Raw genomic sequence first — 26114 nt, forward strand, 5'->3', positions numbered from 1 at the left:
CATCGTGCTGCACCAATCCGACCCACGGACAATCTCCATGGAAGTGATCCGACCCATGGCCGGTAAACCTTGCTGACCCCTGCTGTAGACAATATTGAGGTAGATGGACCAATAAGGCATCTTCTTTTTCCCCTCTGTTCATTGCCAGCAGGTAAGCTCATCAGATGTAGGTGAGAGCCCAGCAGAAGGGGCTCTCATACCTGAGGGTGACCATGAGACCCATTGCAGGCAGAAGCACTGGGAACTTTGGAAGAAGACTGAAAATGGATTCAAGAGTGATGGCCAGATAAAGGAATATATGGCTGCTACTGAACCCAGGCCAGGCATGTTTCAAAGGTGTTAGTGAAGCAGATAGCAGGACTCTGATATTTTTTCAAGGTGACCTTAATCACGGGAGCTTTCTCAAAAGAAGGCACTTCAGGGCTCTCTGGCATCCGTCGCCACAGTCAAAACAGGTTACCACTATAGAATTCGAACAGAGCTGCATTTAGAGCTCTTAGCATAAGGGTGAAAGAAAGAATGGGGTTGTTAATTGTGTAATTGCATTTTTATAAAATGGTATTTATAGTTGAGGAAATTTATAATTTATATTACCGTAAGTTGTAATGGATTAATATACACTTATCAGCCTACGAACAGGCCCATTTCCATTATGCTGAAGCTCGCTAAAATGTGGAATAATCATGCTAATAGAATAAATGTACTGTTTGTCAAGCCATCATCTTTTTTATGAGAAGGAATATTGGAGACATCAGCAGGGATAGACAAAGTGCATGGTGGCCAGGATGGGGGAGGGGGATGGGGAGGGAGGAGAGAGATTTGTCCAGAAATATGCTAATAATGTTATTCAGACTGATTCGTTGCTTATGCTTATGGGTGATAGTCAAACCCTTTCAACACACAATGAAAAGGAAGATACTCACCCTGAGTACTCCAACTGGCAAAGTCAGTCCATGAACAGAAACATGGACTGTTCCATTCCTTGATCTCTTCTTAACTACTCTTGGGAAGAGCCAGAACTAAGCAGTAAAGTGCATTCTTTGAAAGCACAAGGTTCCAGGTTTAAGCCACATTTAGAGTAGGGGAAAATCCTGCCTGGAGATCACCGCGTACAATACTGAGTTAGATAACAGAGTGAGTAAACTTAGTTTAGGTCCTAGGTCATTTGGGGCTGAGGACTAACGAGCAAAGGTGAAGGCTTTCCAAAGGAGGTTCAGGGAGGTGAAAAGCGTATAGGTGGAGTCATGGAAAAGGGGCATAGTTTAGCAGTGAAGCATCTGCTTAGCATGCAGAAGGTCTCAGCTTCAAGGTTCCCATCATCTCCAGGTAGGTCTGGGAAAGACTCCCTGTCTGAAACCCTGGACTGCCACTTGCTAGTCCGTGTAGACAATATTGAGCTAGATGGACCAATAGTTTGACTCAGTATAAGGCAGATTCCCACGTTCCCCAACTGAAGGGATATACAGTGTACCTTGGTTCTCAAACGACTTGGTTCTGAGACAACTTGGAACCCAAACACTGCAAACCCGGAAGTAAGTGTCCTGGTACGCGAACTTTTTTTGGAAGTCAAACTTGCTCCATTTTGAGTGTTACGCTTCCATTTTTTAATATTTTTTAAGAATAAGAATAATTTATTATTATTGGCCAAGTACATTTTCCAACATATTTTGAATTTGTTTCGGCTACATTGCAATGTAAACATACACACACTGTTCCACTCATAATACAAATAAGCAAAGAAACCCACTCATAATTGACCTCCCCTTCAGCTACACAGCTACAAATTTAACAATTTAATGGCACAAGGGGGGGGGACTGTTCCTGTGCCTGGCCGATTTTGTATATGAAGACCTGTAGCGACGTCCAGATGGGAGTAAATCTAGCAGATGATGACCGGGATGTAAAGGATCTGCTGCAATTCTCTCTGCTCTCTTCTTAACTCTGGTAGCATAGATTGTCTCTATTGTAGGCAAGCTAGCACCAATTACCTTTTCTGAAATTCTTACAGCTCGTTGGAGCCTTTTCTTGTCTGTCTTGGAGGCTGTACCATACCAAGCAGTCATAGAATTACTTTGAGTGCCACACTTCTGTTGGGAGTGCCACACTTCCTTTTGGAGTGTTACGCTGAGGTCTGTCTGTTTTTGCTATATATTTTGCATTTTTGTGGCTCTTTTTGTGTGTGTTTGACTGTGTGGAACCCAGTTCAGCTACTGATTGATTGTGTGGCTGCAGTACATTGTTTATGGCTTTCATTTTATGGATCAGTGGTCTCGTTAGATAGTAAAATTCATGTTAAATTGCAGTTTAGGGGAATTTTATTAAAAGTCTGGAACGGATTAATCCATTTTGCATTACTTTCTATGGGAAAGCGTGCCTTGGTTTTGGAACACTTTGGTTTTGGAACGGACTTCCAGAACAGATTAAGTTTGAGAACCAAGGTACCACTGTGTTATGGCTTGGTCTCTCCCACAAACGCTAGACGACTCTGGCTGTTAATTTTTTTTCAGATTTATTGCTAAAACAACAAACTAGGATGGAGCTCCTCTACTCATCGTCCTCCCCAGAAGATGGAGTTACCCGGACTGAGCTCCTCCCCCTTCCCCAGCACCAGGGCCGTCTCTAGGCCCGGGTCCAGTGGCCAGGCCACCAGGGGCGCTGCTGCACCCGCTGAGAGGCGCGGCGGAGGCCACCCCAGGCATGCCTCTCGGCTGTTCAGCGGCTTCAGGCCGCTCTCCGGAGGCACGTGGGCCTGGGGCCGCCTCCACTGCGCACAGGGATGTCGCAACAGGGGCGGGCAGCACCCCCTGGCCCAGGGCCAGCCCTACGGCCAGGCTGGGTTGCACAGTGCTCCGGCCCTCCAGGCAGCGCCCGCGCTGCGCCCGCCCCCCGCGCTGGGAAACAGGGCGGGGCAGGGGCCCCGAAGGGATCCGCCGCGCCACGACGCCAGGTATGCTTAAGATGGCCCTGCCCAGCACGGAAGCTCCCACCTTCTCTTCCGGTATTTTTCACGCGTCTCGGCCACTTTTGAGATCCTACGAGATTTGGGAAAGAATGTTTCCTGCATTCCAACGTCTGACTCGCTTTTGGAGCTCTCACACAACCGCCTGTCTCTCTGACCCTGTCTTTCTTCTCCCTTTTGTTCAGAGCTCAAATTGCAGCTGGTCTCCCCCTCCTCTCTGCCTTCCGCTGCTAACTGTATTCTTTCTCCCTGTGCCTGCATCTTCTCCTCCTGTCAGCACCTGAGCTTCGCTGACACACTGTATTCAGATTGCTGAAGATCTTAGCTATGGAAGACTAAATATCATTAGTATGGACACATGCAGGGGTGGGATGTTTGGTCTCAGCAAATCCTGTTTGCGACCCCTGTCAACATACTGCTTAATATTGCCCTGAGAACTGTTTGGAAATAACTGGGGGACACCAGTTAATCCCGAATTCCCATGTGTGGGGGGAACTATAAAGAAAAATGGCTGACTTCCTGAATTTAAAAACAAACAAAAGTGTTTAAAGTCTGCTCCCGGCAGAGTTTAAACAGATCTATGCAGCATTTTCACAGTGTGGGAAATATATGTTGTTTTATCTTTAAATGTCCCAGTATTAAGCTCTCACTATTCTTTCCTGCTTCTACCCCTCTCAAAGCGAATAGACCACAAACTTTGGTAAATTTAAATGTTTTACTTACAGTAATCACAGAACTCACTCATGCATCATTCAATGCTACAGCAGAAACAATACAGGCAAGGTATTCTTGGTTGCAAAATACAGAAGAGGGAGAGAGAGAGAGGAACAGAAAACAAACAATGTTTCCTCCCTCTCCAAAGGTGAGGGAGTGTGACCTAGCCATGACTTCTCTAGAAATTTACAGCTCTGTGGTCCTTAATTCCTTCCTTACTGGTAATTATGCACAGTTATGTTTGGCTGCATAAAATCTCCCACAAAAACCATGTTAAAGAGCAAGGTATCAATGCCCTAAATACTGTAAATAAATAGACTGGGGAATCAGTTTTCATCTAATGAACTTGTTTATTTTTTTAAAAAAGCAAACCCAGAGATGTTTAGAATAAAACATCCACTTTCTTTCGGGGGCGGATTAAGTTATGGCTGACAGAGTGGTGCAGAGTCAACAACTTGCTCATAAACACAAAGAAAACTAAGGAGCTTGTGGTGGACTTTAGGAGACAGAAGAATGAGGTCCAGCCACTCTTGATTGACGGAATTTGTGTGGAGAGGGTAACAACGTTTAGATTTCTAGGCATTGAGTTACAGGAGGATCTGTCCTGGAGTGTTAATACGAGGGGGCTTGTGAAGAAGGCGCAGCAGAGACTGTATTTTTTGAGAATTTTAAGGAAAAACCATCTTCCACAAAAGCTGCTGCTTGCCTTCTATCACTGTGCCATACAGAGCGTGCTCACGTACGGTTTATGTGTGTGGTACGGAAGCTGTACTTCCCAGGACAGAGCAGGGCTGTGTAGAATTATTAAAACAGCAGAGAGCATTATTGGCTGCTCACTCACCACCTTAGAACAAATTTACACCACCAGGTGCCATAGAAAAGCACTAGATATATCAAGAGATCCAACACACCCTGGTCACCATTTCTTTCAGCTCCTGCCAACGGGACGGAGATATAGAACTATGCAGGCAAGAACGAGCCGTCTCAGGAACAGTTTCTTCTCTAGAGCAATTTTGGCCTTAAATGAAAAGCCTGGACTTTGAAGTCATCTTATTTTACTTGTTATTTTGTAGTATATTTACTGTTTTTAATTAGCTTTTTGTAATTTTGGATTATGCGGAATGCTTTATCTGAGTGGATGTAGCAACCGAGTAATTTCGTTGTTCCCGCAAGGGGACAATGACAATAAAGATATCTTATCTTATCTTATCTTATCTTATCTTATCTTATCTTATCTTATCTTATGGGAATATTTGATTGTTTTGTTCTTTTCTTTCAAAATAGCTGTCAAAGCCATTTCCCCCTTCCCACAGATTTCTTTCATGAAAGTAAATGCTACTTATTTGCCTTTCAAAGCTGAGGTGAAATTCATCCCCCCACAGGTTCAGCAATGATAGCAACACCCATGGCGGAAAATGCGTGTTGTGCCTCTAATAATTATGCAGGAAACAGATTGCATTTAATATTGAAGAATTGGTATTTAAATTTATTAACAAAACATCCAATAAAGAAACAAAAATCCTTTCAGAAACACACAGAATATTTAATGAAATATTCTTTAAAAATGAAAATTACATAGTTATTCACAAATAGCATGGCAACACTAAACTTGTTGTGCAGTACAATTCTATACATGTCTACTCAGAAGTAATGCATGTTGAGTTCAGTGGGATATGCTCCCAGGTAAGGGCCTACATAGTCTTAATTCTGGAGGCTTACTTTTCCACCCATAATACGTTATGCGTTTGAGCATTTGCTTTCATTATTTATTTCATTTCTGTTTATTTATTTAGAAAGTTTCTCACCCACTCTTCATTAAAAACAAGCCCACAATGAGGGAGAATATACAAAACAAATACACATATTTTGTGAAAGCAATATTACGTCAAAACTTGCCCTCCCATCAGATGTCAAGGAAATAAACAACTATCTGACATCTGAAGACAGCCCTGTTTAGGGAAGTTTTTTTTAATGTCTGATGTTTTATTGTGTAGTATTTTGTTGGGAGCCGCCCAGGATGGGCGGGGTAAAAATAATAAATTATTATTATTATTATTTTAATATTTTAAAAGATATTTATTTCGATTCTTTAAAACATTACAAAATATAACAATAACAAAGGATTTACAGAATGTAAAAAAGAAAAAGATATGAGAGTACAAAAAACAAAACATGAAAATAAATGCTCAAAATAAAGTTTCATCTAAACTTATACTCAACACAAGACATATCAAATGATATATAAAAGGTTTAAATCAAGATGAAATCAAAATATGAAAATTTCGAAAAGAAAAAAAAGAAAGGAAAAAGAAAGGAAAATAAAAATTTAAAATGCTTCTGATTGTTCACATATCTCTTCCTCTAACTTTCATCCCTCTTAACTCGCTTTCTTAAATTCCTTTAATTAAACCACCTACCACAGGTGTACCATCTTCTTTTATCTAACAAACATCTCTCTTTATACATTACTTAACATAATCAAATCACCAGATCAGTTTTAATACCTTCTTTCTTCAGGTAGTCCTCTACCAATTTCCACTCGTTTTGAATTTTTTGTTTGGGGATATTCCTTATAGCTGCAGTCATTTTGGCTAAATTCATAAATTCTATTATATTTACTTGCCAATCCTGCACTGTTGGTATCTCTTCCCCCTTCCATTACTACTACTACTACTACATGCAATGAATTAACAAGATAGCAATGGTGAGATACCACCACTGAAAAGGCCCTCTCACCTGGCAGGGGCAGTTTGAGGAGGACTTTCAAAAAAGAGGAGCAGTCCTTTGGGTGCTCCAGTCGCAAGTCAACATTTTTAAAAAAGCACATTGATTGGACCCAGAAACAGAGAAGGGGCTACTCTGGGTGGCCAAGCACTGAGGGGATGTGCTCATGTTACCCTGTCCCCATTAGCAGCCTTGCTGACATATTATGAACTAACTGAAGTTGTTGATGTTGTTTAGTCGTTTAGTCGTGTCCGACTCTTTGTGACCCCATGAACCAGAGCACGTCAGGCACTCCTGTCTTCCACTGCCTCCCGCAGTTTGGTCAAACTCATGTTCGTAGCTTCGAGAACACTGTCCAACCATCTCATCCTCTGTCGTCCCCTTCTCCTAGTGCCCTCAGTCTTTCCCAACATCAGGGTCTTTTCCAGGGAGTCTTCTCTTCTCATGAGGTGGCCAAAGTATTGGAGCCTCAGCTTCACGATCTGTCCTTCCAGTGAGCACTCAGGGCTGATTTCCTTCAGAATGGATAGGTTTGATCTTCTTGCAGTCCCTGGGACTCTCAAGAGTCTCCTCCAGCACTATAATTCAAAAGCATCAATTCTTCAGCGATCAGCCTTCTTTATGGTCCAGCTCTCACTTCCATACATCACTACTGGGAAAACCATAGCTTTAACTATACGGACCTTTGTCGGCAAGGTGATGTCTCTGCTTTTTAAGATGCTGTCTAGGTTTGTCATTGCTTTTCTCCCAAGAAGCAGGCGTCTTTTAATTTCGTGACTGCTGTCACCATCTGCAATGATCAAGGAGCCCAAGAAAGTAAAATCTCTCACTGCCTCCATTTCTTCCCCTTCTGTTTGCCAGGAGGTGATGGGACCAGTGGCCATGATCTTGGTTTTTTTGATGTTGAGCTTCAGACCATATTTTGCGCTCTCCTCTTTCACCCTCATTAAAAGGTTCTTTAATTCCTCCTCACTTTCTGCCATCAAGGTTGTGTCATCTGCATATCTGAGGTTGTCATCTGCATATCTGAAGTTACTAAACCTAAACTGGGGGGTGGGGGAGTGAAACAGCATATATTCACTGTTTCTTGTTTCACATGGATCTCAAACAGAATCATACTTGGTAACGTGGGATCAATTTGAAATGATAATAAAAAGGGAAAGGAGGTTCCAGGTATGCAAAGTCTTTCTCCCCCCTTGGATCTTCTCCTAAAAATGGTTGCTACTGAGGGAAGGTGCCCCACTTCCAATACCCACAAATAAATAGGGTGGTTTGAGTAACATAGGAGGTGAAGAGTCCGTGTATAACAGAAAGAAGTTTTCCAGCTATTCAGTGATCTCAATTCAGGGTGTGAGTGTGTGTAATGTGGGACGATTGCTAAGAACCCATTGTTTCCTCTAAATAAAAGGGCATGCTTCTGAATTTCTAATAAGTATAGAAAAATGCCTAATGAAAAATTATGCCATCAATAATGTAAAATGGGGAGAGAGAAGTGGAACGAGTCAGGCCTGCGGCATTATATTTATGTAAAAGAGCTGTTCCTACCCCCTGCCCCTATAAAGAAGAAAAATTGTCTTAAACTGCAATAATTTCCCCCCGCAAACTATTGCTGAGCATCTAACTGCTGCAACGGCTATTTGGCACTTAGCAAAGGAGACATTTCTGCCTAAGTTTAGACTTTGGGCCTTTCTGGGCGATTAAAAAGCATCTGATTTCCCCCTTCTGTGCAATACTAAAGCAATGCTCAATCAAGCACCACATAAGCAGTCTGGAATTTTGTCCCCTTGTATTAGGTAATGGATACTTTGCTGAAAAGGGATAACCTCGCCTTGTAGGAGGAAAGAAGCACTGCTGAAATCTGCAGCAGTGGTGGAGGTAGGGAGTGGAACACACAAGGTGACAGGGTCTTGCAAGTGCTCATCATATCTTTCACTTTCTAAAGGCCTAGATGTCTTTAGTACCCAAACTTAAAGACAGTGCAATCTCAGGCAGGTCTGGTTGAGTTCAATGGGCTCACTTCAATGTAAGTGGATATATAATTGTAGCCTTATATGTTCACATAATGGCAGTGGTGTTTTTTTCTGGAGGGATGCAGGGGGACGCGTACCCCTAAACCAGGGGTCAGCAAACTTTTTCAGCAGGGGGCCAGTCCACTGTCCCTCAGACCTTGTGGGGGGCCGGACTATATTTTGGAAAAATAAATAAATCATATGCCGCACAAATAACCCAGAGATGCATTTTAAATAACAGCACACATTCTACTCATGTAAAAACACCAGGGAGGCAGGCCCCACAAATAACTCAGAGATGCATTTTAAATAAAAGGAAACATTCTACTCATGTAAAAACACGCTGATTCCCGGACTGTCTGCAGGCTGGATTTAGAAGGCGATTGTGCCGGGTCCAGCCCCCAGGCCTTAGTTTGCCTACCCATGCCCTAAAGATTTTGTGAATCTAAGTCTGGCCTCATTGAGGGGCAGTATTTCAACATGAGTAAGAAAATTAGAGTACCCCAAACATTTTTAGCACTGCATATGTGTGTATGTTTGGTGGCCTGTACTGGGGAGAGACATTTCAGCGGCTAACTGGTTTTTTGTTTCTTTTCGTTAATTTAAGGGATTCCTATAGCCTGGTCTCCAAATAATTCACTCATCAATTACAGTTCTGTCTTGGCACTCATTGGCTGAAGCACTGAAATGTAGAGGTAGCCAGGCTGGCTTATTCACAGAAAGTGATTAGAAGGATGCCTGCACATTTTGCTTTATAACTTTCCTTCAAGCAGGGCTAGAGGTTTCCAAGGAAGGCAAGCAAGCAGGCAAGGCAAGGCCCTGGTGTTTTTGCACCATTATAATCTAGCCTTGAGGACTAGATGCTAGATACTCTGAAGATGTCTATTCTTCAGGTATTCAGCTATTCAGGACAAAGGGTTAAGGGTTTTTGCCCCTCCTTCTTGTCGGGTCCAGCATGGGGAGGGGCGAACAATTCCCCCGGTCTGCACGCAGGAAGGTTTCTAGTCTCCTCCTAACTTTGAGTCACAACCTGAGTCTTCCTTGATCTCAGGCACATGTTCCATAAATTATGCAGAGTAAATTATGCAGAGAATGAGGCATGAGGTTGTGCACTATTTTTATTTCTAAGGTCTAAACAGAACAGAACAGAAACATGTCTTCTCTCTTTGAGAGAGAAGTCCGAGAAAAAAACAAACATAAAAACTGAAACAGGATACAGCATCACTCCTATCCCGTGATTCTAACGGTGCACCTGCTGGAATGTAAACACAGTCTTTTGACTGCCTGGCTGCATAGTGGGACAACAGAAATCCAACACTTCTCTTTATTTATTATTGCTTTATTTCTTTTCTTCTTTCTCCGCTGCTAAACAGCTGATTAGCACTATTCAAAGTACCTGACCAAGACTAGGGGTGGATAAGAAATTTACCTACATCATGCACCAAGTGAACTGAAATATAGCTTGCTGTCAAAATTCGCACTTCTCTGAATTTTGTGATGCAGTTCTCCAACCAAAAGTGTGCACCAAAAATGCATATATTAACGAAAATATGACGTATAAGATGACACTGCTCACAAAACTGTATCTATTAGGCAACAATGAATACAAAATGTATGTTTTAGGCGACATGTGAGTGAAACTGCATGCAATTTTTTGTGAAGTCATTTTTTTTAATTAAAAAAATCGTAAGTTGATGCTAAAATGCAGTGAGGTTGAAAAATGTGAAGCTTAAACAGGTACATCAAGCCATTCATATGTATATGTACCACCTGGCTACTTTGCATACATAGAGCTAGATCAGGGTCATTGTCCGTAAAATGACCTTTGGGTTTATTTGTTTACCTGTGCTGATCTATATTTATTAAAGATGAAAGATGAAAGAAATAATGAGAGCATACCTTAATTATTGTTCCCCTGCTGTCATTGTAAAAAGGGGGTGGGATTTGACATAATCCTGCTATCTCATTTTGTGCAAAAAGAATCTTACAACCTTCCTTGTGCAAAACTTCCATGAGATCCCCAAGAGGTACCAGTTATCTGTTTGGCAGCTTTTGGCCCGCACCGTTTTCTGCCGCAGCATCCAATTATTCACTGCATAATCCGCTTAGGCAACTCACCTGCTTTCAATTTGTGAAATGGAGCTAGCAGATTATGAGACAAGGCCTCTGAGGTTCAGTTTTATCCTCAGAGTTGACTAAGGAAGGATCCATGCCCATTTTGGACCACAGGAGATATAGCTGCCAGAAGAAAGCTCTCTCTCTGTGTGTACGCATGCACGCATGCACACACACACACACACACACACACACACAAATAGAATGAAGAGATTTCCCCAGAAAGTGAAGGAATGCTTTCTGAGCATAAGATTCAAAAGTAGAAATGACTACTTTCACATCTTCACTCAACTCCTAAGATTATTTCACCGCAGAGCATATCGTTGTGCAAATAAAGTTCAGACCAAACTGGAATCCATAAAGAACAAATTCCTCAACTACCGTGGTACCTCGGTTTAAGAACAGTCCAGTTTAAGAACGATTCAGTTTACGAACTCCACAAAACCAGAAGTAGTGTCCTGGTTTGAGAACTTTACCTCGGTCTAAGAACGGAAGCAGAATGGTGGAAGGGCACTGGCGGCAAGAGGCCTCATTAAGGAAAGCATGCCTCGGTTTAAGAATGGTTTCGGTTTAAGAACAGACTTCCGGAATAGATTCAGTTCATAAACTGAGGTACCACTATACTCCTGAGTTTTTGCGGTGGAGGGTAAAATATGGTTTGGGATTTGAATGCAAGAGTGGTACTGCCTACCTTTTAAGCATGAAAGACTCAACATCAGAGTACCACCTCATTAGAAACTGGTCTTAGCCCATCTGCAGCACATTTAAAGCTGGTTAATAGGCACCCCAGAAATATGGGCTTCTTGCAGGCAGAATCAAAGTGGAAGGGATTTGGATCAGGAAGATGAAAATGAAAACATCCCATCCCATCTCCCCATCACATTATTCCAGGATTGGTCATGTTAATGTACAAATTCAGAAGATGGAAAGTGGGATAATAAAACTAGGACTTAAGAAGCCAGAACGATGAAAACAAACCCCCGAAATGGAAATGAAGAATGGATCATCAGCAAAGCTGACACTTTCAGCGAAAATGAGTTAAAGAAAGGTCAGATTAACTTTAGGATTTAGAAATACTAATGTGAAAGGAGGGGGGGAGATAAAAAGGAGTGAGGTTATTAAAGTGCTTATATACAAATGGAAGAAGCTTAGTAGCAAAGCGAGGAGAGCTGACAGCACACAAACATTTGGAATGGGTGATGATATTACAGGACTAGCCAGACCTTTCCTAGGGAACGAGAAAGAGGGAGAGAGAAATACGGAGAGGATTATTGTGAAAGGAGATAGAGTTTTGAGGAGACAAGCAGAGATGAAAAAGAGGTTGGTGAGCTTCTCTTTCTGAAGTGGAGGGTTTGGCAGCTATGGAAAGCAGAATCCAGAAACCTTTCAAGTGAATGTTATTACCACTGGCATACTGCATTTGATTCTAATTGGAAGGGGGGGAGGCTTTTTTTAAAAAAAGGTATGATGTATTTCTTTGATTTTGATAACACCATTCCTTCCTTCTAGGAGCCCAGGGCAGTGGACAAGATAGAAAACATGGTCCATATAATATTTTAAAATACCTAAAACTAAAACATATGCATCCCTCTCCCTCCCCCACCCCCCAAAAAAACTCCCAGCTGCTGAAATTTCAGCTACCTGGCTTTGCCACCTCAAAACCATATGTCTCTACCCTGATGGAAAATCCAAAATAATGCAGGAGCAATAGCCATTCTTACCACTGAGCAAGACGATACATATTACACATATTTACCAAGTAGTTACCGTATTTTTCCGTGTATAACGTGAGCTTTTTTGACCCAAAAATGAGGTTCAAATTTTAGGCTCGTCTTATACACCGGTAGTGCTGAGGGGGGCACCCCCCATCAATCAAGCGACCATTTGCTTAAAAACTCAGGCTCGCGCTTCCTTCTGGCGGGTGAGCAATTTTCAGAATTTGCCACTTGATTTTTTTTGGGGGGGGGGGGAGATCCAGAAAACCACTCACCTGCCAGAACGTAGCACACAGTTGCTCACGCTGCAGCTGCCTGATCACCGCCATTAATCATGCTGGTGGCGATCGGGGAGCTGATAGGTGGTTTCTGTGACGCAAGTGGAACCAAAAGGTTGTGGTGAGTAGAGATTGATTGACTAGTTCCCCGCGTCCCCCGACAGAGACCCCCGGTGATTTGCAAGCACTCCCTGTGGAGAGGCAAGAGTTTGGGAGGAAGACACAATGGCTGTAAGCGGGCTCCTTTGCTCTGCCCAGGACAGGCGGGGTGCTGTCCTTTTAAGGAGGAGGGTGCCTGGCAAGGCGGTGGCTGGCTGTTTTGCGCTCTCTCTCCAGGCCTGATCAGCCGCCTCCCTTTACCAGGAGCCATCGGCCGGTTGGGCTGCCAGCCGTAGGAAGCGGCGCAGCCCCTCTGCGGCCATGCTCCGGCTAGAGCGGCCACATGCTCTTCCCCAACGGGCTGTTGCAGGTTTCCAGCAGGAGCACCGCCTCCAGGGAAGCGGCTACCCAAAATCGCTCACCTGAGCCCGAGATTGTAAGTGGCATGAGCAGTTGTGTGCTGCGTTCTGGAGGGTGAGCAATTTTCAGCATTCACCCCAAATAATCCTCCCCAAAAGCTCAATCCCCCTATTTTCTAAATTTTGAGGCCCCAAAAATAGGGGGCGTCTTATACAAGGGGGCGTCTTATGGACGGAAAAATACAGTGCTTGTACATTGTGGTAAGTTACCCACTTGGTAACTGATCCATTGAGATGCACCCATAAATGCTGGTTTCCTTGTTCCAGTGCATCTCCATGCAAAACAGGGGCAATGCCTTCCAATCTCAAGGAAAACAGAGGAGCTGCAGACGGCCATACAGTACATGATGGAATAGATCTTTCGGGAGTTTATTAAGTGCTGCCCAGGAACCTCCTTCACTCTCCTATGATGCGGATATGCTCAATAAAATTGGTAATTACATTACATAGACCCTAACTGCATCTAAGGGTTTTATAGCCCCCATATTATTTTTCACATCCTTTGTCTGAACTCATTTTATAGTGTGCACATGGGGAAGATTGGGCAGGGGGTTCTGTCTTAAACAATGTTTGGCATTTCTGCAGGTCATTTAAAAAATAAGAAAGTGGCGTAGATCTGACTGAAACTATAATTCAAGCAAAGAAAAGCAGCAGCAGCAGCAAATGAAAAGGATGAAATAATCCCCCTGAAGAAATCATGCCTAGTGTTTGAGCATAAGAATGTCAGAAGAGCCTGCAGGATCAGGCCAATGGCCCAACTAGTTCAGAATGCTGTGAGCTATTCCAGACCTTAACTGGAAGCATCTTCTTTATAAAGAAGGCATCAGCCCCATCCATGAATATAGCCCAGGGGTAGCCAACATGGCTCCCTCCAGAAATTGTTGGACTACAACCCCCATAATCCCTGAGTATTGGCCATTCCAGCTGAGGTTGATGGGAGTTGCAATTCAACCACATCTGGGGGGCTCCATGTTGGTGGCTTTTTGGTTTAGAATAAAAAGCAAGTGGTGGGGGGGTGAACCAGTTTAAATAAATCCTTTATACACCATTTAAAAAAAGGTAAAGGACCCCTGACAGTTAAGTCCAGTCGCAAACAACTCTGGGGTTCTGGCGCTCATCCCGCTTTATAGGCCGAGGGAGCTGGCATTTGTCCACAGACAGTTTTTTCGGGTCATGTGGCCAGCATGACTAAGCCGCTTCTGGTGCAACAGAGTACCGAAACCAGAGCAGCGCATGGAAACACCATTTACCTTCCCACCAGAGCGGGACCTGTTAATCTACTTGCACTTTTTGATGTGCTTTCAAACTGCTAGGTTGGCAGGAGCTGGGACCGAACAACAGGAGTTCACCTCGTCACGGGGATTCGAACCGCCAACCTTCTGATCGGCAAGCCCAAGAGGCCCAGTGGTTTAGACCACACTGCCACCGTTAGTGGTGAGTAAACCCCACTGAACTTACTGAGAATAACTTCCAAGTAAATATGTGCAATATTGCATTATAAGACAACAACAACAATAATAATAGTAACAACAACAATGACAACAACAACAACATTCCTGGAGAGCTCCTAGAATTCTTTGAAGGAAGCAATGACTTTTTAAGTAACATCATAGTGCTTTAAATATATGGTGTGGATATGGCCTCAGTTTGATACAACCTAACACTACAAAAGTACAACTAGGTTTTCAAGCAGGTTTTCCTCAGAGTAGACCTAGTGGAAATAATAGGCCTCATGTCCTATTAATTTCCATGGATCTGAGTAAAAATTTGGTTGAATTCCACCTTTTAGTTGGATGTGAGCCCCCACCTTTAAGATGCCATTCCTCTTTTTACACATTTATGTTGGGTGAGGCCTATCATCTGTGGTCACAACAACATCAGAGGGGAATAATCATCTTGCTGAATGTTATATATATCTACTGAATCTGTGAGTACCTGAACACATTTGGCCACGGGGCACATTATTATTCTTCAAGTTGTTGCTTGACAACATAATCCTTAGGGTAGTTCTAATGAAGATGAGAATTTTTCCCCAAGGGCGCCACTCAGGCATTAAGAAAAAGGAAGCAGAGAAGTAGAATATAAACCAGGAAAACAACTAAAAATAGGTGTCTTCCACCAGCTAATATGAAGCATGTTTCCTTGTATTCTTTGCATATGTTACTGGAAAAGGTGTGACAGACTTTTCTCATTTTTTAAAAAATCACTCCATCTCAGCAAATTCTCTCTCTCTCTCTCTCTCTCTCTCTCGTCAGAGTAAGAACCCTTACGACTCTTAGAAAGTGAAAATCATAAGAAAGAGTTGTTCCATCACACACACCCTAAATAAATGTATCTATATCAGTAGCACTAGCTGGAAGAACAGAGGGATGTAGGGAGTCAGACCAATGCTGAATGTCAGGTAGGACTGCCATATTTCAAAACGTAAAAACCAGGATACCCTGAAAGTTGTTACTTGACGAAGAACCAGGACAAACCGCCGCCTTCCGGAAATTCCACCCAAACGTCACTTCCACCTTTGAAATCCTGGTAATGTCCAGAAAAATCCAGATGTATGGCAGCCATAGTAGTAGTAGTAGTAGTAGTAGTAGTAGTAGTAGTAGTAGTATTTTATTATTTATACCCTGCCCATCTGGCTGAGTTTTCCCAGCCACTCTGGGCGGCTCCCAATCAAGTGTTAAAAACAATACAGCATTAAATATTAAAAACTTCCCTAAACAGGGCTGCCTTCAGATGTCTTTTAAAAATAAGATAACTGCTTATTTCTTTGACATCTGATGGAAGGGCGTTCCACAGGGCGGGCGCCACTACCGAGAAGGCCCTCAGTCAGGGACAGGCTGGATGAGGAATACGTAGTAGTGGGAACCGCCAGCCCAAGAGCCCCCCAGGGAGGGGCTTGGACTGGCTAGATGAAAAAGACTAGTGGGAGCCTGCCTCTCAAGAGCACCCCCGAGGGAGAGCTCCAAAGATGACACCTTAGAGCCTGGAGCCTGGTAGAAGCAGGAGACTTGAGCAATCAAGGCAGGTCAAGAGAAGGAGGGCCCTCCAGGACAGGATTAGAAGCTGAGAGGCACAGCGTGCCCATAGACAGTCCCAGTCCTGCTGAATTTCCTCCCTCTCTAAGTTTCTGAATTTTTCTGAATTTTCTTTCAAGCTTTTTCTCTCTCAATACAAGTTGCTGGGGAGCATAATTGTAGAGAATGGTGTTGTGTAGCCCTCTGAGTAGTCCCTCTGAAAACATGACCAGAAAGGCTTTTTGGCCTGACTCAGAAGGCCTCTAGGGCTCTTCTGCTGTTCTTGCTTTGTTGTTGTTGTTGTTGTTATTTTCCATTTGTTGTAAACTGTTTTTAACTTACTTACTTACTCACTCACTCACTTACTTACAAAGGTTACCTCAGACTCAGTCCAAAAATGGCACCAGTTATTTCCCTCTCACACATTTTGTACACTGAGCTTTGAAAGTGGAGATCTTTATTCCAGTCTGGATCCAACTATCTTAATTTGTGGAATTGGTATTAAATGTTTGTATTGTTTTCATATATGCAACTGTCTTTACTGGTTTTCACATTTGTATTGTTTTGCGGTTTATTTGTTTTATAATTGTATGCATCATTGCCGCATCCCACCAAGGGCCCTTGCGGTAAAGGACAGGTAATAAATCTAAGTAAACAAGCCAATATTTAAAGAATTCCTTTCTTGGTTTTGTCTCATGGTAACATGAAACCCAGCACATCTGGAGACGTGTTTTTAAGCAAGAGATGTTTTAAAGCAAGCCATCAACTTGGAGCAAATAAATCATTAGAGGGATGCATCAATGTGACCTGGATCTGGTGTTTTTATACGGAGATGCAGTAATGGTTTAGAGCTGGGATAAACCCCTTTTCAAACCTTACCTCCACCACAAACACACTAGGTAGCCTTATTCAACTCTTTTTCAGTTACTCTTTTCCAGCCTCAAGTCACCATTTGCAACATGGGGGTAATAATAATGATCGTCCTGACAGGTGGCATGTAAGTATCGCCAGGATAATGTATGCAAATTTCCTTGTGCGTTCCATGGCACTATATAAATACTAAGGATTAGGTATTCTTATAGGTGGCTATGTTGGATAAAGACAGGCAAAATTCAGCACAATACATGCAGCTCTCAAATGGTTTAACAAATCTCTTTTCCAGTTGTATGGCACTTATTTCCACCCCATCACTCCCCCCCCCTCTCTGTCTGTCTCCCCTGACATTTCACCCTCCGTACATTGGAGTTCTCAGCTCAGGATTTAAATCCAAAGCTGGGTTTTGTGTGAGGGGTTTTTATTTTTTTTTATTTTTTTGGTGGCGCCACATCCTTGAATCCAAATTGAAAGATGCAGTTCAGCTGTTCTTCTATAAATAGGCAGCAATTATAAAGAAATAAGGGTCAGAATGAAATGCCAGGGAGCCTTTATAATAACCTGCATTTTGCTGTATTCATCGGGGGACATGAAAAAAATACTTCATTCTCAGGAAAGTATCACAAATAATTTGCAAAGGCATAAAGTGAAAAAATCTGTATGTGCGCATGTAGATATAGATATAAATAAAGATATAGATATAGCCATGATGCCTTTGTAAATAGAGAGAGATGGAGAGAGAGAGAGAGAGAGAGAGAGAGAGAGAGAAACAGTCTTCTACATCGATTTTGTTGTTGTTTAGTCATTTAGTCGTGTCCGACTCTTCGTGACTCCATGGACCAGAGCACGCCAGGCACTCCTGTCTTCCACTGCCTCCCGCAGTTTGGTCAAACTCATGTTCGTAGCTTCGAGAACACTGTCCAACCATCTTGTCCTCTGTTGTCCCCTTCTCCTGCATCGATTTACAGGTGTCCTAACCTGAACTCCCCCCCCCCCCTGTTTCTGGTTCATGCTATAAATATGAAGCAATTTACAAGTTTATTCCAGTTTTCTTGGAGAAGCAGAATGCACTGCACTGAACTAAACTGATTTTTTTCTAAAAAAAAGAAAATGAAAAATGTGCTAGAATGAAAGTTTATTTGGAAAGGAACAGTCTCTGAAATACATTCCCTACCCCTTCATTATGGAAATGCAAGTCTTTGTAGCAAGTAGGTTCAGATGAATCTGACAATTTCAGTTTCTTCCAGTTTCTTATTCATACTGACCACTACTGGGTTTAGGGTAGATTGCTTCAGCATTTGCAAAGACGGAAGTCCAAACATTCCTATTACTCTACTGATTAAGCAAATAGTCCATTTGTGAAGAATAAAACTGATGGTAGGAAAATGTGTTTAGCAGAAGATCTGAAGGGAACCTTCTTTATGCAGCAGCCTAAAGGGTCACAGGTTCCCCATCCCTTCTCTGCACAAATTGTTGTTGTTTAGTCGTTTAGTCGTGTCCGACTCTTCGTGACCCCATGGACCATAGCACGCCAGGCACTCCTGTCTTGCACTGCCTCCCGCAGTTTGGTCAAACTCATGTTCGTAGCTTCGAGAACACTGTCCAACCATCTCGTCCTCTGTTGTCCCCTTCTCCTAGTGCCCTCAATCTTTCCCAACATCAGGGTCTTTTCCAAGGATTCTTCTCTTCTCATGAGGTGGCCAAAGTATTGGAGCCTCAGCTTCATGATCTGTCCTTCCAGTGAGCACTCAGGGCTGATTTCCTTAAGAATGGATAGGTTTGATCTTCTTGCAGTCCATGGGACTCTCAAGAGTCTCCTCCAGCACCATAATTCACAAATACACACCTGAAAAAGGCTCAGGTTTCTTATACTGATACCGGACAAGGCAATGCAGAGGCTTCATACTGCCTACCAGGAGCAGGAGTCGATGTTGTCCCTTTACCCCTTATTTAACTTTGAGACAAGCTTAAGTGCCATACTGCCTTATATGTTCACCTACCTTAGTGCTGTCTCCTGGCTGACAGTAGTTCTTCAGGGTTCTTTAACCCTAAGTAGAGATGCCACACAGGTGGCACTGTGAGTTAAACCACAGAGCCTATGGCTTGCTGATCAGAGGGTCGGCAGTTCGAATCCCTGCGACGGGGTGAGCTCCCGTTGTCCGGTCCCAGCTCCTGCCAACATAGCAGTTCGAAAGCACGTCAAAGTGCAAGTAGATAAATAGGGACCGCTACAGTGGGAAGGTAAATGGCGTTTCTGTGTGCTGCTCTGGTTCGCCAGAAGTGGCTTTGTCATGCTGGCCACATGACCTGGAAGCTCTACGCCGGCTCCCTCAGCCAATAGAGCGAGATGAGCGCGCAACCCCAGAGTCGGTCACGACTGGACCTAATGGCCAGGGGTCCCTTTACCGTTACCTTTAGAGATGCCACAGATTGATCATAAGGCATTCTGCATGCAAAGCATGTGCTCTGCCACTGAGCCACAGACCCTCTCCAGAAAAGGAATCCACTTTGGAATAAAAACTAGGTAAGCAGGATTTTTGAAAGAAAGAAAGAAAGAAATTCGGATAAGGAGAATTTTGGAAGAATCTCTAATTTCAAGAAGGCATCTCAACAAAGCACCTCAATACATAAGGACTGTAGCTCAGAGGTAGAACATCTGCTTTGCATGCAGAATGTCTCATCAGGTTCAAAGTCTGGCATCTCCAGGTAGGGCTGGCAGAGATCCCTGTTTGAAACCCAGAGAGCCAATACTAGTCAGGGTAGACAACTCTGATTCACTGATTCACCTTCCTGTTTGTGTATCTCACAAAAGACAAAAATGGGGACAAAATCGGGACAGTGGTTTGCTGGAAAGAGGTACCTATAGGGACTATTTTTGACAAGTAGCCCATGCAACTTGCCTAGCAGGGTCTCCACTGCAGACCACGAGGGTTACCCAGTTCAGGTCCCTGTAACATTCTTTCCCAGTTATGCCTCTGCTCAGCCAACTGTCAATATTTGTCTTCAACGTGCAACAAGGCAATAATTCTGAGCACAGCATCTCAAGGGAAGCTCTTTTAGACCACTGCTCTTCATCACAGGTTGTAATTTGCGTGGTCCTGTTTTCGGCACACTTGATTTGGGAATCCCACTTAAAACTCCCTCCTGGGATTGCCTCTTCATGCCGCCGAGCAATCTTTCATTAGAAAAGCCACTTCCAAACTAAAACTCCATTTCTTGCTTGATTTAACACTCTCTCTTAATCTGGTGTTTGGGATTAGCAAAATTGCATGGGTAGCAGGATTCTGTGTGCCCTAAGAGCCTGGTGGAAAGTTTTGGCCATGAAATGCGAAAAATGAAATGACCTTTCTGCATAGGGTGGGGGTGGGGGAGAGGAAAGTGTCTTTCGAGACCTTTTGTCAAAATGAAGCTTCTGTTCAGGACAAGGGCTGGCTTCAAAGGAGCAAGAACACTCACAAAAGGCGTTGCGCTTAATTGTTTCGACTGCAGGAAGGATACGTCTCATACACCTTGGAAAGAATGGCGATGCATTACTCCTCTGGGTTGTTAGAGGGAGCTGATGCACCTTATGAAACCTTTGTTTTAGTCTGTGCAAAGAGGAATCTGGAGTTAACCCCTAGGATGTTTCATCTTCAATTCTTGGGAGGTCATGGTTTCCCTCTCCCCTGCAAGAGAGAGAGAGAGAGAGAGAGAGAGAGAGAGAGAGAGAGAGAGAGAGAGAGAGAGAGAGAGAGAGAGAGAGAGAGATTACTATAGCAGTTTGGATTGGTGCTGAAATATAAAACCTTCCAGCTTTCACAAAACTCTTCTTTAAATAAGATGTGGACATTAAATCTACATGTCTATGCAAGGATATCAAAAGAGCCTTGCTTGATCAGGCCAATGATCCATCGAGTCCAGTCCTCTATTTTCACAGTAGCCAACCAGATGCCCATGGTAAGTTCACAAGAAGAACGGTCCAGTATACCTGAAGGAGCGTCTCCACCTCCATCATTCTGCCCGGACACTGAGGTCCAGCACCGAGGACCTTCTGGCAGTTCCCTCGTTGCAAGAAGCCAAGTTGCAGGGAACTAGGCAGAGGGCCTTCTCAGTGGTGGCGCCTGCCCTGTGGAACGCCCTCCCAACAGATGTCAAAAAGGAAAACAACTACCAGACTTTTAGAAGACATCTGAAGGCAGCCCTGTTCAGGGAGGCTTTTAATGTTTAATAGATTGTTGTGTTTTATTCTTCTGTTGGAAGCTGCCCAGAGTGGCTGGGGAGACCCGGCCAGATGGGCGGGGTATAAATAATATATTATTATTATTATTATTATTATTATTATTATTATTATTATTAGAACCTTAGTGCAACAATAACTACCTGTGATTCCCAACAACTAGTATTCTGAGGCATATTTCCTCTGATAGTGAAGGTAGAACATAGCCATTGTGCTAGTAGCCACTGATAGCCTTATCCCCCATGAATTTGTCTCTTTCATACAATACTATCCATTTATTTCAGATTCCTGGTTCCAAGGGTTGTTCCTTTGCCTACAACACCACTGTCCCAGAGGCTGTTTCTGAAATTTCCCCCTAAGTTGCCTTGGAATAAGATGCTATGATGGCCCTACCTAGACTCTAACACACACACCCCATTTCTTAGTCCCTACGCTGCTTTCATTTTAAAGCAGGCATATTGATATGTGTTTCAAAGAGTATCCTATCACCCGAAATATCTACACTAACTGTGAGTTAACGTGCGAAGCCAAATCACTAAACATGAGCTGATCAATTCATGCGACGGAATGTATGCTGAGAGTAGATACATTTCCATAATAGTATGTCAGCCAATAATGCAGATAAGGTTCTTTCAATTCTCTAAATAATTCCAATACATATATCCTATACACAAATTCATGCCAGGTTCCGGGAACATATATACTGAAATGAGCTTGCTCCCAATCAGGATTCCCACCACCACCACCAGTGAAATTGAAGCAAGATTTAATATTGTTTGCACCCTGCTATATTTCGAATATGGTAGCTCTTTAAAATGAGAAGTGTCATAATCTCCATCACCAAAAATTTCATGTTCAATATTTTTTCCTACATAATTTTTTCCCCCTACTGATACACTTATGAATCCATGGAAATAAGAGAACAAAAGTTTGCTATTGAATATAAAGTATTCTTACTAAATATCAACCTTGCATATTTTGGGCAAGGCATTCAACAACTGGCCTAATATGCCTCACGTTATCTAAGTATTTGAGGCCAATTTATTGTTTTCCATGTTTTCTTGGCTTTAAGGATTCTGGGCTGATTCATGCCCCATTTTTATCTGATGATGTTTAGATTATTGAGTGCTGAATCTGTTTACATACTTGGCTATGAAAAACTGTCATGGGAAGTCTGTGGAATTAAATCAGTGTTAATCCTTGCACTTCACACTAAGTGTCTGTTTTCACAATTCCCCTGGATTGATTGCTCTGGCCTGTACTAAAGGTACAACTCTCATCTCTGGAAACAGAGAAAGTCACTTGAGGAGCAGTGGAACATGGAACTTTAGCATACAATTGGCTGAAATCAGGCACTTGGAAATAAATGCACAGAGTTTTACACAAACTGTCTCATGTCCCACAATTGCAACCTCCACTTGTAGTAGCATTTTTAAGGTACCGTGAATCTCCTCTGTCTGGCGAGACACTGGAATTCAGGTTGCAGCATCTGCCTTGTTTGGTATCCCCAGTCGTTGGACTGACCAGGCTATGAATCAAACCTTTCTGCACAGGAAGGACTACGATAGGGATTATCATCCCACTTAAAACTTGCTTGAGCAGCACAGTTTTGCAGAGCTCAGCGTGTCTCTGTATCCTTTGCTCCTGTCTGCTAGCTTGTATTCCAGTCTGTATGTAAGTAGTACCCACAAGGCATGATAGCAACCAGCAGGCACCCAAGCAGAAGTGCAGGATGGTGGTTGCAGCACTGTGGACAGCTCCTAGTAAGCTATGGTACTTGTTGCATCAAAAGCTGAAGGTGAACTGAGTGTGAATAGAATAGAATAGAATAGAAATTTATTCGCCAAGTACTTACATACTTGGAATTTGCTTTGGCTAATTTTACAATGTAAACGTACTTTATACAAAATATCTGTTAAATATCTGTGTGAGGATCAGAGTGTGCAGAACACTATTTTAAGCAAAGAGGAGCCACTCCGACTGCGCCTTCTGTCCCTGTAGTGACTTCAGAACAGGTTGAGGTGGTTGTTGGTGCCTCCGGCGCCGAGTGAATTGCTCTAGTTGATAATGCTTGACTTTGCTATAAAACTGATTCAGGTTGTTTGCCAATTTTTGACTCTCTGGAGCAGAATACTATGTTCTCTTATATTCAGTAAAAGATGATGTTCTCTTATATTCAGAAATGTTCTGTAAATTCTTCCAAAGAGTAGCCGAGACATGTTTGAGAATTGAGTCTGAATCATAGGTTCGTTTTGCCACTATAATCTCCTTTGTCAGTGTGCTCCTAGCTTGGTTGTACAAATTTCTGTCTCCTTTCCTTGAACCCTCCTCTTTAGCATATCGCAGTTTCCTTGAGTTTCCTTGATTAATAAGGTGCAGATCATCCATTTTATTATCAAGTGTGTGAAGATTTGAGAGGTATATAGATGGTAAAGTCGATTTCATTCCTTGCCTTTGTAGCTTAATCAAAGCACTAGCTTATATGCCTCTGCTTCCAGTCCACCTCTCCTAAGCTCCACCCTCTTGCTTAAAGAATGTATTCTTAAAGGGCCAAGTCCCTGACTTGAAGATGGTCCTGACTCCAGAATTGTAGTCTCCATTTCTTACTATTTAATTATTATTCTTTATTTAATTTATACCCTGTTATCCAGTCCAAAGTTTCCCAGAGCCCACCACATATGCAGTTTTGGGAGTCCTTGTGCAAAGGTAAAATTGTCCATGAGGTGAAGTGCTGCTTACCAGGGTCTGGAAAGATTGCAGGACATCGACCTTCCCAAATCCCAGTAAGGAGACAGTGCCCTCATGCCTCCTTCCCCAAACCCCCACTTACCCGGCTTTGGGAAGGCATCACAAGGGCTCTGGGGTGCTGTCAGAGACCTTGCCCTGGTTCCGGAGGCTCCTGTCCATGCACTCCAGTCTCAGCTGGCTCCTGATCATCAGACTACCATCAGTGACAGGAGCCTGGTTCAGTTTCACAGCCAGGAGCATGGCAATCTCAGACTTGGCCCACTAATCCCCCAACTCTGAGCTCAAAGTCTGGGCCATGACAGCTTGCTCCTCATTCCTATCACCCAGATTTTGCTTTGGTCCTGGTTTCCTTTTCAATCCTGTCTTTTATTCTGTCCTTCAGCCATGACATGCTCCTTTGGCCCTGACTCCTCACTTGCTTCTTGATCCTGTGTCCTTGTTTGAACTTTGATTCCACAGCTGGCTTTGTCTCATAGCTCCTTGTTTTGTCTCATAGCTCAACTCACACTCTTAACCCCTTCCAGAGCAGAGGCCTGCCAGGATTTTGTATGGCTGCTTCACTAGGTCTAGCTTGTAAGACATGAGAGAGGTGGGGGGGGGAGAGACATTGAATTCCTAAATTATACCTGGGTTGGATATAACTGCTCCAGTTTCTGCAGAGTACTACTGTACTAGAGTACTACAACTACAGGGACAGAACAGAAATGGAGCAGATCTCTAAACTGTATAGGTGTGCTTGTTCTCCTGACTTCCTTAGATTTTGAGTGATTATTTCCCTACCAGACCATTGAGATGCTGAAGTTAAGAATTGTGTAGCAATGTCCCTCCCTCCCCAGGAAATAAAACACAGGAGAATTAAAACACAGGACACAGTGAATTAGATTTAAGTGGGCGAAAGGGCCACAACTTTATTGGTTTCGGATGTTGAGCGGTATTGGCTTAGGCATTGGAACCTAACCGACTATATCCGACTGTAACCCGTGTGTTACAGTCTGGGAGAAATTAACCACCAGAAAGGAGCCCCAATGATGCAAATCCACTGAGACACCTCCTGTGGCCACCGTTGGGGGGTGCCATCAGGCCCTGACCTCCGTAGGCCCAGGACAAAGCAACCGCCCCCGGAACCCCTTTAACGGGGTTAAATCTCCAAATTGCGGGCAGAGGATGACGCAATCTGCCCCCCCCCATTTCTCTTATGCAAATTTCCAATGCCTAACCGCAAAACCAAGTTGTGACGAATTGCCATGAGGTAGGCGAAAAAACCAGTTTGGCTAGTCCAAGTGGAAAAAGTCCTACCCGGCCCCACGGCCAACCGAGGCGACCGACCGAAATCCACAGCAGCGTCGGCCTAACCTGCCTGACCTGCCTAGCCTAAAGGGCGGGAGGGTGGGTGAACTTCTTGCTCTAGGATCCGGGGCGAAAGAGGATGCGCTCCCGCCCCGTCCCAGTTTAAATGGATGGAAGCCCCGCCCCGGCTGACCCGATTGGCCAGCCAGCTTATGACGTGGCGGGGATTCCCCCTCTCGCGAGAGGGCTGAGTCTCAGCCCCCTCGCGAGGGTTCTGTCGGGCCAAGCCCACAACCCCACCTCCGTGTCAGCGGAAGTGGTTTTGTGTAGCAATGTCCCTCCCTCCCCAGGAAATAAAACACAGGAGAATTAAAACACAGGACACAGTGAATTAGATTTAAGTGGGCGAAAGGGCCACAACTTTATTGGTTTCGGATGTTGAGCGGTATTGGCTTAGGCATTGGAACCTAACCGACTATATCCGACTGTAACCCGTGTGTTACAGTCTGGGAGAAATTAACCACCAGAAAGGAGCCCCAATGATGCAAATCCACTGAGACACCTCCTGTGGCCACCGTTGGGGGGTGCCATCAGGCCCTGACCTCCGTAGGCCCAGGACAAAGCAACCGCCCCCGGAACCCCTTTAACGGGGTTAAATCTCCAAATTGCGGGCAGAGGATGACGCAATCTGCCCCCCCCATTTCTCTTATGCAAATTTCCAATGCCTAACCGCCAATCGAGCCCCAAGGCTCGCCGCCAATACCCTCACACCCGCAACCAACGCTCTAATGCCCTGACTAGGTCCCCCAACCAAATATCATTTCCCAGTGGTGATAAATGTACCCCATCCTCTCGATAAAGGGCTGCTTCAGTGCGTATCAATTCTGGGTGATCAATTATCAGACCATTAAGGTCCAGCACCCTGCGCATTACAGACGAATTCA

This window comes from Zootoca vivipara, chromosome 12 (assembly GCF_963506605.1).
Source record: "Zootoca vivipara chromosome 12, rZooViv1.1, whole genome shotgun sequence".
Classification (NCBI taxonomy): Eukaryota; Metazoa; Chordata; class Lepidosauria; order Squamata; family Lacertidae; genus Zootoca; species Zootoca vivipara.